The 17,103-nt window shown below is 41.1% G+C and overlaps 1 pseudogene across 1 annotated transcript in view; it reads left to right on the top strand.

Annotated features, from left to right (window-relative positions):
• Positions 1–16,056, top strand: part of LOC311619154 (D-3-phosphoglycerate dehydrogenase-like) — a 58,281-nt pseudogene extending 42,225 nt beyond the window's left edge. The window contains exons 3-5 of the transcript in view: positions 13,795–14,043; positions 14,466–14,786; positions 14,842–16,056. The product of the transcript in view is annotated as a D-3-phosphoglycerate dehydrogenase-like (transcript). The remainder of the gene's footprint in view (positions 1–13,794; positions 14,044–14,465; positions 14,787–14,841) is intronic.
• The last annotated feature ends 1,047 nt before the right edge of the window (positions 16,057–17,103 follow it).

Genomic DNA, 17,103 nt, shown 5'->3' with positions numbered 1-17,103 from the left:
TTTTCTCTTACATTTTCAAATGTTTGGCAAAAAGTTTTAAATGTAATGAAAAGCAGAGGAAGATACTCCCAAAACTACATAAAAATGCACTTGAAAGTTATCTTGGGTTATTCAAGATAAAATGCCTCAAAAAATAGTCTTTGTATTCTGGAAAACACTCAAATATTTTTGAAGTTTTGGTGACACCCCGTTCTTTGTGAAGAAAATTAATCATAGTATTGATGGAGCAGAAAACACAAGGGAATTTTCAATGAAATGTTTTCTTTCTTTTTCACTGATGCAACATTTGAAATGGGAGCATAGGGCATATTTCTAAGCAAAGCAGTTGTCAGCAAGCATGGCTCTTTTCATCAAGTCACCTGTGGGCTATGAGCAAGTCATTGTGGACATCAAATTAAAACATGAACTCAGTATCTGTTTCAAATTAAATGTGGTTTCTGTGATTGAGTAAATAACTTATTAGTCTTTTCATGTTCTTCATCTTCATTCAAAACAGTCTAATGAGAATAGAGGTAATGATGAATCACTAATTACTTCTATCACCTCGGAAGGAAGGTCCAAGGCCATTTAACAAATGGGAGAACTGATCTTGATCATTGAAGAAACTAGGCAAGAAATGAGATGTCCATTGTTCTGTAGATAAGATTCAGTGCTCTTCCTCTTTTCCAATAAACACTTATTTCCAGGAAAGAGTTAAGAGCCTTTGTTGAAGTCACGTGGCATCCAGATCAGAGCTGTGTCCAGAGCCCACAGCACCTCCCTGACAGTCCAAAGGCTACCTCCTGATCATGTTACCTGACTTGCTTTCCATAAGCTCTCTTCTCTTTAACTTGGTAACATATGAAAACTTTTCTGATTATCACAACTGTAAAAAGCAATTCACTGCTGTGTGTGGGATTTTAGTCAAGTAGCCACTCAAGGCTGAACATGGCAAAGACTTCTCTCGAAACATAGTGGCCCATGAATTTCCCACTGGCCTAGGCATGTACATTTGATGTTCTCCTTGGTCTGTTGGGCTTGGTGGACAGTTAGATGGACTCCTGGATAAAGTTCAAGAACTAGACATCCTGGTTCAAGAAAGAGTCCTCGGGGAGAAGAGTCATGCCGTAGGATGAAACAAGCTTTGGACATAGAAGCAAGACAACTAAGAGCACTTAGGCAAATATTTACAAATTGAGCAACATTCCTACTGGTCACGCTATTGATGACTAATATAACCAAATCAGTGTGTGTGCGCTTCAAAATCAATCACCAGAGTGACACACAGGGATTCCTTATTCCTTCCTAATAGTTGTTTTTATCTCCCTTTTTCTGATGGTCAGCAATTCATAGCAAATCATTTATATTTGTGCAAAATAAGGCAAATAGATACTCAAGTTGACTACTTTAGCTATAAAATTGAGTTAGAGCCGAAGTGTATAATTCCTAATTTAAAAAATGCCCTTAGTCTTTCACCTCAATCTTTCCCCTTGTGTCAGTAATATACATTCTTCAGGAAACAGAAGGAAAGAGAGTTTACCAACTGCCAAGATTTACATTCTTTTTCTTGCATGCAGCCATTCTTTTTGCTTGCACTCTCCTCACTTTCTTTGTCTCTTTTTCCCCTTCATTCTAATCTACTCTCTTCATTCATTTATTCATTCATAATTCAAAAATAGCTATTGAGTCCCAGATGATATTCTAGGTGCTTGGCACTCATCAGTGATCAAAGCAGACAGAAATCTTTGCATCTGGGAAATTTGCATCCTCCCATTTCCTACGTGTTTAATTAGTTGTGCTGGTATGGTTCAGGGACTCCAAGAAGCACCAGTCCTATCACTTTGGTCCATAAGAGCTGCCCTTCTCCATGGTACCTGCATTTTCTCTGTATGGAAGTGAGGGACATGTGTATAGTCAGGAGAGCTTCAGAACAGTGATAAAAAATTATCAGTCTGTGAAAGGACAGAACCACCAAACAAAACTCAAGCACAGCTCACAATGCTTTCTTGATCATTGAATCACATAGAAAGAAATGGAATTATTCTGAAAGATTAACTTTTCACAAGGCCATTTAAGTTACTATTAGAACTTTTCTAGAATCTTCTCTAATTCCAAAGTATACAATATGTTATCTTTTCCTTTTCAAAATTTGCTTTTCTGGTTACAATCCACTTTAAATTCCATTTGAAAGTAGCTATATATGTTATATAGCATATATAAACAAATATAAGAAATTACAGTTACTTTGGGATTCATATAACTTCTAAGAATAAGTAATAATTGTACACTATGCAATCTATGAATCCCATTTATTGCTAAAATTTAATATGTCATGAGACTCTGATTTGAATGCATAGTATTTATTCTATGATCTGTTTCAAACACTATTTTTCTACTTCATTGTGCCTCTTTATTTTCTCATCCCAAGTAATATTCTCTGTCTCTGAAGACTTAAAGCTCCGTGAAAGCAAGGATCTTCCCCACCCCGTTTTGTTCATTATTATGTCTCCAGAACCTAAAACAGTATCAGATATATAGTAAAGGCTCAATATGTATTGATTGTTAAATGAGTTCAATTTTTTATTTTAGATGATAATAGCACTTAGTATCTGTGAAACACTCTTCTAAGAACTTTATACATATTAACTTATGTAATCCTCTCCTCAAAACAATAATCCTTGGCATAGAGCAGATATAAATTTGTCCAAGTTCAGTCACAGAGGCAGAATCTGAATCCAAGTCGATGCTATTAACTGCTGTTGGTGTAATTTTTAAAATTAATTTTTTATTTTTTATTTCTTTTCAATTATGAGTTAGGTTCAAAAGGTAAGCATCCCACTCCTCACTCAGGGCCTTAGCCAAACCCTTCTCTTTCCTAAAGGCAGCCAACAGATGGCTTCAGTTCTAATTCTGGCTTTGCACCCTCCAGACATGTAACTTTAGACAAACTATCAATACTTAATCTTTCTGTGCCTTGGTTTTCTTGTCTGAAAAATAGGCAAAATGCTACCAGCTCTGTCATACCATTTTTATAAGGATTAAGTAAGTTGCTATATGTAAAATACTTAGAATGACATCTGTCACAAAGTAGATGCCAATAAATATTTGCTATTATTAGTTTTGTGTATTCTTCCAGATATTTTATTTCACATGCAAGATACATACATATATACACCGACATAAACACATTCATTCCTTCTGTGTTTGTTTGTTTTTTACAAATAGTATTCTGCACCTTGCTTTTCTCAAATCACAATCTCAACACATTAATCAAAAAATAAGTAATGGATACATTTTATTTTAGAATAACTCAGTCTCATCCTTTCCAATGCATTTCTTCTTTCCTGAAAGTCAACTATGGTTTCCTGTTCCTATTCTATCCTTTCTTATTTTTGTGATAGAAATTGAGGAAGAATAGCCATCCTGGGAACAACATGGGATTAACATGCATTTAAAAAGTCGGTTAATAAAAACTGCACGATTATATGAATTCTAATCTTTTGAAACTGGTTCTAATCTCTGACCCAGTAGCAGTGGCAGCACCAAGAATTTCTGGATTAAGGGGTTGGGTATTAGCAATCTGGCCAGAAGGTGGGGTTAGGAGATAGGTCTTAAAGCTGCATTGCAGAGCAAGCACACTGTTTTCACCTAGGCTTAGTATATATCCAGGGTGGGGGTGTTAGCTGGTAAATATGGAGGAGAGGCACCAGACCTCTTCCTTGTCCATCAAGGCACTCCTTGGCCCTCCCCCTGCTTGCAGGTGCATTGCCTTTGGCTCTACCACTTGGAAAAAATAAAACAAACAAACAAACACAAAACAACATGAAAATATAAGACTGATTTGCCTTGCCCAGTTGAGAGACCATTACAACCTCAGGAGTAAGCTACTAAGAGAGGAAGGTACAAGGGAGGAGTTACAATAGTTTTAATTAGGATTGAATTTGTACCAAGGGTAACTGACTCCCAAACAGGCTGGAGAAGTGCTTCAGGAGAGGGAGGGTCTAAACACTGGCTATTGATAAAACCCCCTCTACATTGTTTTCTGTGTCACAGGGATGAGGCAAGTGGCCTGAACAGGCTTAGAGGCATCCTGTTCCAGGAAACAAAAAGACTGCAGCTGCCAGCAGAGAGCACCACAAACACTCAAATGGCGAGGCCCGTGCCTCCTGAGGGAACAGAGGTGAGAGTGATAGTGAAAGGCAATAGGAACCTGCAATGGTAGGTATATGTGGACTCTCTTGGACCTCCTCTTAGTGTTAGAAACAGAAGAAAAGTTGCAGGACAGCCGAAACCGGTTTGGCTCAGTGGTAGAGCGTCGGTCTGCGGACTGAAAGGTCTCAGGTTCAATTCCGGTCAAGGGCATGTACATTGGCTGAGGGCACATCCCCGGTAGGGGGTGTGCAAGAGGCAGCTGGTCGATGTTTCCCTCTCATCGACGTTTCTAGCTCTCTATCTCTCTCCCTTCCTCCTCTCTGTAAAATATCAATAAAATATATTTAAAAAAAAAAAGTTGCAGGACAGCTCATCACTGCCTTTAGTTTCTGAACTCCAGTAAGGGGACTCTGTGGACCCCACGGAAATTAGAGGCCAGGAAAAATTTGTCTCTCCAGCCAGTTTATGTGGCTTCTAAGTCACAAGTTATTTAAAAGCGTCAAGGAAACGTTGCAGCCACACACTGAGCCTAGTGATGAAGCTTCAGAGAGACTGTCATACAATGTCCCATATTGGTAAGCTAGAGGTCACAGAAGATCCCGAGCCTGGTTCCCAGCCCCTCCACCCTCAGGAGCTTCTGAACCAGAGACTTCAGTCCAAACTCAGCCACCTTAACCTCTTCCAACCTGGCACTGACCGGCCTCACATGCAACAGGATGTTTCCAGGGAAGCGGAAAGCTTGGCTTGGGCAGTATCACCTTTAAGACTACGGCTTCACTGGCTTTGTGTACACAGAGCTTTCTTCCCAAGGAATGCGGACACTACATGGTTTCCTAGCTGCTTCAGGTGCTCTGAACAAACGAGTTCCCTGCTCTCAGGGAATCGAAACTATACAGTTTCACCCTGTCCTGTTGTGTTGTCAGCTGGCTTTCAGCATTCCCCTGTCCCCACAAAAACCTCAACACGGATCCCTTGCAGGGATGTTGTACAATAGGAGCTTTCATTCCTGCTTTGGCACCTGCAGCCCTGGGTTTACCGTGCCATGGAGCAGAGAAAGCACTAGGAAGGCGTGTGGTGCTGGGGACCCTGCTCTGTGGAGCAGCTGAGCAGAGGCAGGTGGGAGTTCTGTGCGTGTCCGCAACGAAGGAAGGGGATGAATTTGGGGAGAACCATTCCTTCTGCTACCCTGAGTGCTCTGAACGTCTACGGGGTGCGCAGCATGCCAGGCACAGACAGTAATAACCATGTTTGGGGCTCCCAGGGTGGAAACAGAGCATGGAAATGAACATACCAGTCAAGGTTCTTGATTACAAGTCGCAATATCCATCCTTAATAAGAAAGCTAGCTCTGTAACTAGGCTCTAAGGCCTCCATTCTGCTTTCACCAGTTACTAGCTATGGGACCTATATGACTACTTAACCACTCTATGCTTTACACTCTCATTTGTGTATCGTATACATATTGCTTGTAAGGATTATAATATTGAATATGTGTGAACTACCTAAAGCAATGCCTGATTCATATTAAATATGCAGGAGATGTTAGCTATCATAGCTTCAGTTTATCTTCAACTTGATAAACTGATGGAAACAGATTCAGAAGATGGACAGGAACCAAGAGAGGTTAAGAAGCAGGATTCACAGCAAAGTTTATTCTGATCACTTCAGTGCCAGCACTGCTGTACTGAAATCAACTATAAAGTATTTGTTTTCAACTACTTCCAAATTCAAAGTCCTATCCGAAAGCAAATAATTGCCTAAGCCCTGACATCTAGTCTACTCTGTTTTTGGTTTTGGTTTTGTTGTTGTTGTTGTTGTTTTGTTGTTGTTTTGTTTGTTTTACTGTGAGGTTATACTCTGTCTCCTATCAAGACTCACACAATGGTAGATTCTTCCAATGTAGGAATGAAACATTATCAACAACCAAAATTGATAGATGTTCATACAAAATGAGAGTGCTCTGGCAAAAGTATGAATCTAGGGCCATAGCCATTACAGTGTCTTCCTAGGGGAGTCAAGAGCCCCTCCTAATGCTGGTCCTTTAGGGCACTCCTGGTTCAGTGGATGGCCCCTTCACGTATCCACTGCACAAGCTAGAATCCCAGGTAACATCCTTGACACCTGCCTCTCCCTAACCCACACTTTCAATCAGCCACCAAGTCCTTTAAGTATCACTGCTTAATAATCATCACTTGAATCCATCCACTTACCTTCAACCTCCTAATCCAAACCACCACCATTGTGCTGTTAGACTATTGCATGAACCTCATTGCTGACCTCCCTCTCTTTAGTCTATTCCCCTACAGCTGCCACAGGGATCTTTTCAAAATGCATATTTGTGACTTAATAATGACTCCAATTTTTAATGACTTTATAAATCTCTTAAAGGTGAAACTTATTAACATGCTCATGGGCTTCTGCCTGCTTTCAGTTTTATCTCCTCTCTCAATTCAAGTATGTTCTCCCTTACTCACCGGGCTCCGGTCATAGTGCTCTTCTTCCTGTCCCTATGGTTCATATGTTCTCTCTTGCCACAAAGACTTTGCCCATATAGGGCACTTTCCTTCCCTCTTCTCTTTTTATCCTTATTATTATTCAGTGCTCAGATCAAGTATTATTTCCTCATGGGAGCCCACCCTGACCAGGACAAATCCTTTCATTAAAGACTCTCACAGCTTCCTCTCTCCTATAGGGCATTTATCATGATTGCCAGATTTCCTTTGTGTGACTTAGCATCTCCCACTTGTTCAATAAATGCGTAAGTGAATAAGTGAATGAATGAATGAATGGATGAATCTGGCTTCTCATTGGCAGGATATATACCTTTGATCTTGAACTATGAGCGATAATTTGTTAGATGGAGGGAAAGAGGAATATAAGCATTCCTGGAGTAAAAAATAGGGATTCAAAAGTCCCAAGATATGAAAGGGAAGGGTGTCTTTAGATAAAGGATGATGTACAGAGTAAGGAATGGGAGATGGATAAGAGAGAGAAGAAAAACAGTAAATAAAGCTGTAAAAGTCTTTGAGTGCATGCTGAGGAGGTTAAACTTTTTCTCTGTGGACAGAGAATCTGTATGCCTAAGCAGAGGAATATCATGAACAAAAATGCAGATGAGGGCTGAAGTAAGGACATATCTCCTAAGTTTTTATCAAATTAGCAACTATTTACACTTCCACAGCCAAGACTTAGTCATTCATGCATTAGTCATTTGGAAAACATCTGTTCAAGTTTTCAGGTTTTCCAAATTTTAACCCATCCCATTATACCATATCAGAAAAAACACTCATTTATATGACCATTAACCTTATGGGAAAAGTGTTTTAATATTGGGAAGCTGTCAAGCTCCCAGTGACAGATATACATTTTTCCATATTGAATTTTACTTGAACATTTAAAATCTATCTTTGGCAATAAATTTCACAATTCTTTTCCTTAAAGTAACAATTTCCTTGAATTCTTTTCCTTGTTAATTTAATAAAATGTCTGCCAAATATCCAAGTCCGAAAAACTATAACTTGTCATTCTTTAAAAAAAAAATGGTGTTACATTAAAAATGCCTAGTTTATCTTGAATTCAAAAATGCACATGTGCTTTCTTTTCTGGAAAACCACCAAACTTCAAAATGCAGCAGGGGTATTTCATATATTAGTTCCCATGTTGTTACACAGAATAGTAAAAAAATAAATATTATATTTTCTTCCTGCTACATCAGGACAGCTCTGTGTGAAACCATCATTATTTTCCATTGTAAGCATGTGGTGCTGAAGAAGACAATGACTATTAATATGGTTTGGTGCCACTGTCTTGATTTCTGCTCAGCAGTTTTGTCAATCATTTTTTGTGTATAATCAGTGGAAATGTCAATAGGGACACAAAAAAGGCAAATAATACATAAGTATTATTATGAAAAGAATTTTAAAAATATTTTAAATCTCATTCAAGGATATTTTTTCCATTGCTTTTATTTTTTATTTTTTCTATTTTTAGGCTAGTCCAGCATGCCAAGCTTTTTTTCCTTTTCTTTTCTTTCTTTTATTGTCTAAAGTTTTACATATGTCTCCTTACCCCCCCAAATGATCCCCTCCCACCAGCCATTACCACCCAGGGCAAGCCCCCACTGCCCCAGTGTCTGTGTCCATTGATTATGCTAATATGCATGCATAGAGTGGAAGGGATGCGGGGGAGATAAAGAAACACTGATGTGCCTCCCAAACATGTCTGCAACTGAGATTAGTGCTTTTGACCGGAATCAAACCTGGGATCTTTTGGTGTTCAGGCTGACACTAAACTGGCCAGGGCTATTATATAAAGAACTTGTCCTTGTAAACCATGCAGATGAATCTTGGGACATCCAGGTGTCTATGAACAACACTTTGAGAACCACAAAGATAAAAATTAAATTAGAAACCTAATGATTTGATAACAATAAAATAATGGGGCTCAGTTCACAACCCAAATTAATTCATGATTTTATTGTGTTCAAAAAGTTCACCTCTACATGTTTTTACTACTTCAAGAGCAATGTGTTATCACTAAATAAAATGAAGTTAAAAAAAAAATAACTTTCTGGTGACTCATCAGTTTGGGTCATTGCAAAGGCTACCTATTGCTAATGAGAAAAGGAGTCATCTTCCCCCAAGTCTGTGGTTGTTGTCACTAAATGGTCTCTTTAGTGACTCTGAGCAACTAAGGGCAGTCAATGACAGTGGGTAAGCAATTTTGAAAAGTTGTGTGAAGTGACATTTCACTTAATTGCTTTTCACATAACCAGAGCTGAACTGGAGAATAAGGGTGTGAGGTAGACCTTCCCCTCATTGGAGAAGTAGTACTTCAAATAGTAACGCTATGCAAGATGATTTCTTCTCTAGCAATTTACTTCATAACACCTGTTTATTCTGACTGAGCAGGGCAATCCCCACATTTTTCCTAACACCTTATCAAACTGACATGTGAAAAAGTCTGACTTAAGTTTTTCAAAGTAATTGCCCAGCCCATGCTGAAAGCTATAGTGAGTAAAGTCAGCTGATTCATCCTAAGCATTTTTTAACTTGCCAACAAGCAGAGGCAGGAGTAGAGCATGTAAAAGGCCATTTGAACACTGTTCTGCCAACTGGGCAGGCACAAGCCATGCTAACACTTGTGGCTTCCCACACTGGGTGGGTTTCTATGAGTCATGCCCACTGTGTGAACGTCACAAAATCATCTGATTTGTCCATGCTGACAAAGTAAGATAAGGAATAAATATTGTTCTATTTCAATGACAAAGTGTATAGAAGCCAAGCCTTGGTCATTGATCCCTAGTGGAGATCAATGCAGTCATGGTGTAGTGCAGCATCTCCTATTTATTAATGTTTCAAAACCATCTTATTTTCCTTATGTTTGATATTGTCGATATGCAGACATGAAAGATTCCTGTTAAGTACGTAGGCACTTTCCTTTACCTATTTCTCAACTCTGTGAGATGTTCTAGTAGATATATCCCAGAAAGGCAAGAATTTAGTCAAATCAGCACCATCTGAGTCAGCGTAATCATACTAAGAAACATCTAGTCAAAAAACCCCATGGAACCAAACCGGCCCAATTCATTTCCCTGGCACAGGCCCCATAAGCAGGACTTTATCTCCCTCTAGAACTGAAAATCCCTTCACTTCCTCATATGTACCATGGCTTTCAGAAGCTTGGAAGTGCCTGCAGTACCCCAAAAGCCTTATTGAATATTGCCCTCCCACCCTTCCCCATCACCTCCCTTCTTTGTACATGCTGTTCTCTTTGCCTGGAGTGCCTCTCTCACCTTCTGGTAGAACTCCTCATGATTTAAGTATTGGTCAGAGCTGGGTATCAACCTTCTACCCCCAGAGCATTCCGTACTAGCCTCACATACTTCCTTGTCACTTTGTTTGTTTATCTGTCTCCTCCATAACTTGGAGTTTGTGAGGGCAGAGATTTTGTCATTAACTTCCAGTATTTAGCAAAAAGAGTGACATGTAGTAATGTCTCACTGGATGCTGGACGAATATATGTACTGGACTACAATAATCCCTTTTACATTCACCTTAAACAATTAAGAGTTTCTCACTAAAACTGAGTCCTATCCTAAAATGTAACTTTTACATTTTCAATGTTATATCTCCTTTTAGTTTTTCTTTCAGAGCTGTCCCTCTTCATTTCCAAAATTAAAAGATCTCTGTACACCTCTCTCTACCTCACTTATACATTCCACTGGTCATTGTATGCTTCTCATGGTAAAGACAAATAATTGAGGTTACCTCATTCAGGGATATGTAGAGCTAAGTCTCTATGAATAGCTGAATATATAAAACAGATTGTTTCTTTAATTACCTCAATACCATAATCAAGGCAAGCTGTGGACTAGGGTTTGGGGAGGCCAGGCAGGGGGAGGAAGATGGAAGTAGACTTGCCTTCCAGGCAGTCTGATGAGACTTGGCAATGTTAGGTTGCTTTGCCATTCAGAGTCCAAGTTTTGACTTTGAGAAGGTCTTTGGCAGCCTCTCTTCTTTGGCTTTCTCTCAGGGGCCTTGTTAGGTGGGCCTCCTTTAGGTCCAAGGAAGCACTAAGTAAACATCAATTGAGGCAGCTTATTCTAATGATGGCCATTATGACGTTGGTTTTCTTTTAAGCCATGAAAGCACTGAATGTTCCAGATGGAAGGGGATTTGGGGCGGGGGGTGGGGAGAGGGTTGAGAAGAAAACTGAGACCTTGAGAGGCAAAGTGAATAATCTAACAATAAGTTCTCCTTAGCAGGAGAGGCAAGAAATACTAGGTGTACCAGTTAATAATGCGGATTTTGTAATGAAAGAATACATGATAATTTCAAGAGAAACATCAATAGTGCTGTATTCAAAGTAATGTCCATCGCTAGCTACAAATTTCCCCCATCTTTCAGGCAATTTGTGGATACCCTCCCAACAGAACTTTTCTTGTTTTGAGGCAAACCATTCAGAGGCCTGATTTTTCACTTCTTGGTATGTTCTAAAGTACTGCTCAGAAAGTGAGTGTGTCATCTATCAGAACAAGTGGTAATCTGAAGGAGCAAGGTCTGGTGAACAAGGTGGGTGGGTTAGTACTTCCCAGGCAAGATCTTTTAATGTGTCTTTAACTGGTTTTGAAGTGTGTGATGGTGTGTTATCATGAAGCAAAATTACTTTCCCTTGTCTTCTGGCCCATTCTGGTCATTTTATGAACAAAGCGTGGTTCAAATTGATTATTTGTTGTTGGTAGTGATCAGTATTAATGATTTCACCTGGTTTTAGAAGCTCATAATATACCACACCTTTCTGATCCCACCAAATGCAGAGCATTGTCTTCTTTCCGAAGTGATTTAGCCGTGCAATTGATGTTGATGGTTGACATGGATCAACCCATGATTTTGTGCATTTGGGATTCTCAAAATAAATCCACTTTTTATCACCAGTCACAATTTGATGCAAAAAAGACGTCATTTCATGTCGTTGAAGCAACATTTTACTGATGACTTTCTGGTTTTCGATTTGTCTTTCATTCAGTTGATGTGGCACCCATTTTCCTTCCTTTAAAATCTTGCCTATTGTTTGTAAATGATTGGAAATTGTTTGATGAGCAACATTTAATCTTTCTGCAGGTTGTTTTTGAGTTTGACATGCATCTTCATCCAATAATCCTTGTAATTATGGTCTTCAAACTATTTTGGTTGGCCTGGATGTTCTTTGTCTTTCACATCAAAACTATCACTTTTAAAGAGTTTAAACCAGTGTTCACAAGTATCTTGAGATGGAGCATGTTCACCATAAGCTTTCCAAAATATACTATAACTTGCAGCAGCATTTTTCTTCAAAATAAAGTAATGAATTAAAACTTCCTGCATATTCTCGCTCTCTTTTTTTTTTTTGCTCAAAATTTGACATTGTTAAGCGTAAAAATACTTATGATGTTAACACCTTCAGAAAATTTGGCATATGAAGTTTAGAAGCTTGTTGTCAATACAACAAAATAGCATACATATCAAATCACATATATATTAACATATGTGTAACTCCATCTATTGAAAAAAATTTGCATTATTAACCAATACACCTAGTAAACCCAAAAAGCAACAGCAAAGGCTAGCACATCAAGGCTAGCAGAGCAAGGAGCTAGCTGTATACCTCTGGCAGCCTGTTACTCTTCCAACCACAAGGAGAAAAAAATGAGAGAGCAGCCTTTAGGCAGCTCCTTTTCAAACCTGCCCAAATATTAACATTTTAACTAAATACATAATGACAGAAGGAGCAACACCTATTAGTCCTTCACATTCATTGGTGTAGTCATCTCAATTATAAGAATAGCCATTTTCACAGAATTGAATATGGTTATTTTTATTTGAAATGTAAAAATGTGGCTTGCAAATATTTTCTTTTTCCTGAACTGACCCACATGTCAACATATTTATCTTCACTGGGCTTAAAGCCTGGGGAAACTTTACAGAAATATATGAATACAGGTACCCAAATATCTTGTTCATGTGGTGGTTCCAATACAGCCATTTCATCTAAATCTCACTCTTTAGGTTGCAGATATTTGATTTAAACACCAAGCTCACATTTATTTTAATTTTTTTTTTTTTTTTTTTTTTTTTTTTTTTACCAAGGGCACCATTTCCTCCTCCTTTTTTTCTATTCCTTTTCTCAGTGGACATGAGCAGAATGATCAGATACAGATTTCCAGGAAAGTAACACCAGAGAAAATGTAAAACACAGCAGGTGAGGATATTTCATACCTGTCTTCTTTGTGCCGATGCCCACCAGACAGGCCTGCTTTCTAATTCCTGCCAGGACCTGGCTTCCTATGGCAGGGAAACATAAATTTTCAGAACTGTGATCACAACCCTAGCTAAACAGTGACCCTGATAGAATATGTGGGGAACAAATATTTCCTCCGGCTCTCTGCTAGTCCTCAGAGCCCAGCATGAAGGAAGAATGAGGTCATGGGCACCAGCTCCAGGCAGATGATTTGCACATGTTCCTTGAGAATAGTATACAATAAATTCACTCTCTCTCTCTGTGAGACTTTGTACCAAGACTTGGACATCCTCATAGAAGAGGGGTTGCTGGAGAGGCTCCTGAGTCCTGTGGTAAGGTAAAGCCTTCAGACCAAGTCCACGGGAAGGAGATGCCCTTGGTAAAGGACCAGCCTCAGTAGCAGAAAGGACCAGCTGTTGTGTGGATAATTTACAGAGAAAGAGCTCCAAACATTCATTTTATCAGAATAGACTATAAGGACTGCCATCATTTAGGTCAGAAAAATATCAATACTTCAAATCTGAATTTAATATCACCCGTATTGCATCAGGCCAAAATGATCAAGCAAGTTAGCAAGGAATAAATAAAATTTGTCTAAAGCAGAATTTTTTTTTTAAACATCAGTCAGTATTCTAAGAAAAAATTGATAGTAGTCAAATCCTTTTGTAAATTTAAGATTTATAATTTACGTAAAAGCGTTTTCTACTTATAGCTTTTGGGATAATATGCTATTCACCGTTAAGAGAGCTTGTTGCCTCATTTTTACTGACAATTACAGAGGGGCCCGTGAATCAGGGCCAGAGAGAGGCCTGAAGAGAGAAGCAGGGAATAATCTGTTGCCTTTGGCAGCTTTTGACCAGCACTTGCCTCTCTTTTTATCTCCCAGTTCTGGCGAGTAGCAGCGCCTCCATTTCTCTCCAGGACTCCACCAGAGCAGCTGATCCGCCCTGTCTTTCTAATCAGGCCCCGTTGATAGGCCCAGAGATGCTGACTGACATAGAAACTGACCAATCAGAATCAAATCTGGGGGCTTAGAGGTATTTCTGTCCAGGGAGAGCTGTAAATCCTGAGGCCAGCTCCAGCAATGGCTTTCGCAAATCTACAGAAAGTGCTCATCCATGATAGCCTAGACCAGGTGTCGGCAACCTACGGCTCCAGAGCCGCATGCGGCTCTTTTGAAGCTTTACTGCGGCTCCGACAACTTGCAAGCCTGTGTGAAAATGAAGGTAACGTCTTACTGCCCTGATGTGCTGACTGTGCACTGAGGTTCAGGAGCAAAAATCCCATTAACCAGGTAAATTAAATATTTTAATTAGCTATTAATTTGCAAAAATATATTTTACATTGTTAAGTGAAAAAGTCCTTTTTTTCTTCAGATTGACAGCTAACTGCACGATCCGGTATATAGCATTAAGGTAAGAAACAATATATGCAGTGTTATATTTGTTTTAAATGTCGCAATGGTTTTGTGGCTCCCAGGTGTTTTTTTTCTTCGGAAATAGGTCCAAGTGGCTCTTTACGTCTTAAAGGTTACAGACCCCTGGCCTAGACCCTTGCTGCTGCCGGAAGATCCTGCAAGATGGAGGGCTTCAGGTGGTGGAGGAGCAGAACCTAAGCAAAGAGGAGCTGATAGCCGAGCTGCAGGACTGCGAAGGCCTTATCCTCTGCTCGGCCACCAAGGTGACTGCAGATATCATCAACACAGCAGAGAAGCTCCAGGTGGTGGGCAGAGCTGGCACCAGTGTAGGCAACGTGGATCTGAAGGTCGCCATGTGGAACGGCATCCTGGTCATGAACACTCCCAATGCAACAGGCTTAGTGCTGTGGATCTCACCTGTGGATTGATCATGTGTCTGACCAGGCAGATTCCCTAGACCAGTGGTCGGCAAACTGCGGCTCTGTTGACTAATGAGTTTGCTGACCACTGCCCCAGACTATGGCTTTGATGAAGAATGGCAAATGGGACAGAAAGAAGTTTGTGGGAGCCGAATTGAATGGAAAGACCCTGGGAATTCTTGGCATAGCGAGGGTCAGAAGAGAGGTGGCTGACAGGATGCAGTCCTTTGGGATGAAGACTGTAGGGTACAACCCCATCATCTCACCAGAGGTCTCAGCCTCCTTCAGCATTCAGCAGCTGCCCCTGGAGGAGATCTGGCCCCTCTGTGACTTCATCACTGTGCACACCCCTCTCCTGCCCTCCATGACAGGCCTGCAGAATGACAGCACCTTCACCCTGTGCAAGAAGGGCGTGAGCTGTGGTGAGCTGTGCCTGCAGAGGAATCGTGGACAAGGGCACCTTGCTCCAGGCCCTGCAGTTTGGACAGTGTGCGGGCGCTGCGCTGGACATGTTCACAGAGGAGTCGCCTTGGGACTGCAACTTGGTGGACCACGAGAATGTCATTAGCTGCCCCCATTTGGGCGCCAGCACCAAGGAGGCCCAGAGCAGCTGTGGGGAGGAGATCACTGTCCAGTTCATGGACATGATGAAGGGGAGAGCCATCACAGGGGTCGTGAATGCTCAGGCCCTTACCAGCACCTTCTCTCTGCACACCAAACCTTGGATTGGTCTGGCAGAAGCTCTGGGGACTCTGATGTGAGCCTGGGCAGGATCCCCCAAAGGGACCATCCAGGTGGTAATGTAGGGCTTATCCATGAAGAATTCTGGAACTGCCTGAGCCCTATAGTCATTGTCGGCCTCCTCAAAGATGCTTCTCATCATGCAGATGTGAACGCCAAGCCGCTGGTGAAGGAGGCCAGCCTCAATGTAATCACCTCCCACTGTGCCAGGAGAGCAAGGATGTAAGGAAGGCCTCCTGAACGTGGCCCTGGCAGGTGCCCCCTGCCAGGCTGTTGGCTATGTCCAGGGCACCACATCTGTGCTACAAGCACTCAACTGAGCTTCCTTTAGACCAGAAATGCCTCTCCACAGAGATCTGCCCCTGCTCCTGTTCTGGGCTCACCCCTCCAACCCTGACATGCTGCTTACCACGACTGGGTTCCTGGTAGAGGCAGGAGTGCAGCTGCTGTCCTACCAGACCTCGGTGGTGTTCAATAGGGAGACCTGGTACATCATGGGCATCTCCTCCCTGCTGCCAGCCTGGACACCTGGAAGCAGCTTGTGACCGAGGCCTTTCCGTTTCATTTCTGACCTTGAGGCTCACCAGGACCAGACTGGGGGGCTTTGTGATCAACATTGACAGGTCATATTCCCAGGGTTGACACCACTTATGGGGTCTGACCCCTGTAATCACCACTTAATAAACAGCCCATTCTCCCCCTCCCCCCCAAAAAAGAACCAAATCTGGGTCAACTGTGAGGAGCTAATGGCTGCCTAGGAGGTGGAGTTTTTTACACTGACTGGCATAGAAACAGACCAATCAGAACCAAATTGGCCAGCAGAGGAGGGCAGTTGAGGGAGAGATCAGGCTGGCTGGGAAGGGTTGTTAGGGGAGGGCAGTTGGGGGCACTAGGACAGCAAGAGGAGGGCAGTTAGGGATGAGATCAGGCCAACAGGTAATGGCAGTTAGGGTGATCACGCAGGCAGGCAGAGAGGTTAGGGGCAATCAGGCAGGCAGGCAGAGGCAGTTAGGTGTGGTCAGGTAGGCCGGCAGGTGAGCGGTTAGGAGCAATTGGTCCCAGATTGCAAGAGGTATATCTGATTAGAGAGGGTGCAGGCTGAGCTGAGGGACCCCCTCCCTCCTAGCTCTGTGCACGAATTTTGTGCACCGGGTCACTAGTATTATTATAAATGTAAAACAGCTCATCACTTTTTTCTTAAGAAATTTGATTTTTATTAAGCAAAAACAATTCTGAAAGTGTATTTGGTAACAAATCTGATGATCCACTTCAACATTCTATTTATAATATATAACCATGCAGGAAAAAATAGCATACAGGCAGGCAGGATAATTTACTTAATTCACAAATTCTTTGTAATTTCCCATAGAGGCTTACATCTGGAAAAGTTCATGCAATTAAATAGTTTTCCAAGAAAAGATTATTGGAAGGATTTCCAAATATATGCATTTTTTTCATTGTTGGCTGTATCTAATGAAAGCTTTTGAACACAATAATATGTCGAGAAAAGAAAGGAGAAAAAAAGACATGTCATGTTATAGATTCCTAGAATTTGAAGGAACACTTGAGTCTGCTGTGGATTGTTCCCTGCCCCAAGGTAGGACTGTACCAAAACAAC

The sequence above is a fragment of the Pipistrellus hanaki genome (assembly GCF_964339955.1).
Source record: "Pipistrellus hanaki genome assembly, chromosome: 1".
In the NCBI taxonomy this organism is placed as follows: Eukaryota; Metazoa; Chordata; class Mammalia; order Chiroptera; family Vespertilionidae; genus Pipistrellus; species Pipistrellus hanaki.
This window is presented reverse-complemented; position numbering and strand designations above follow the sequence as displayed.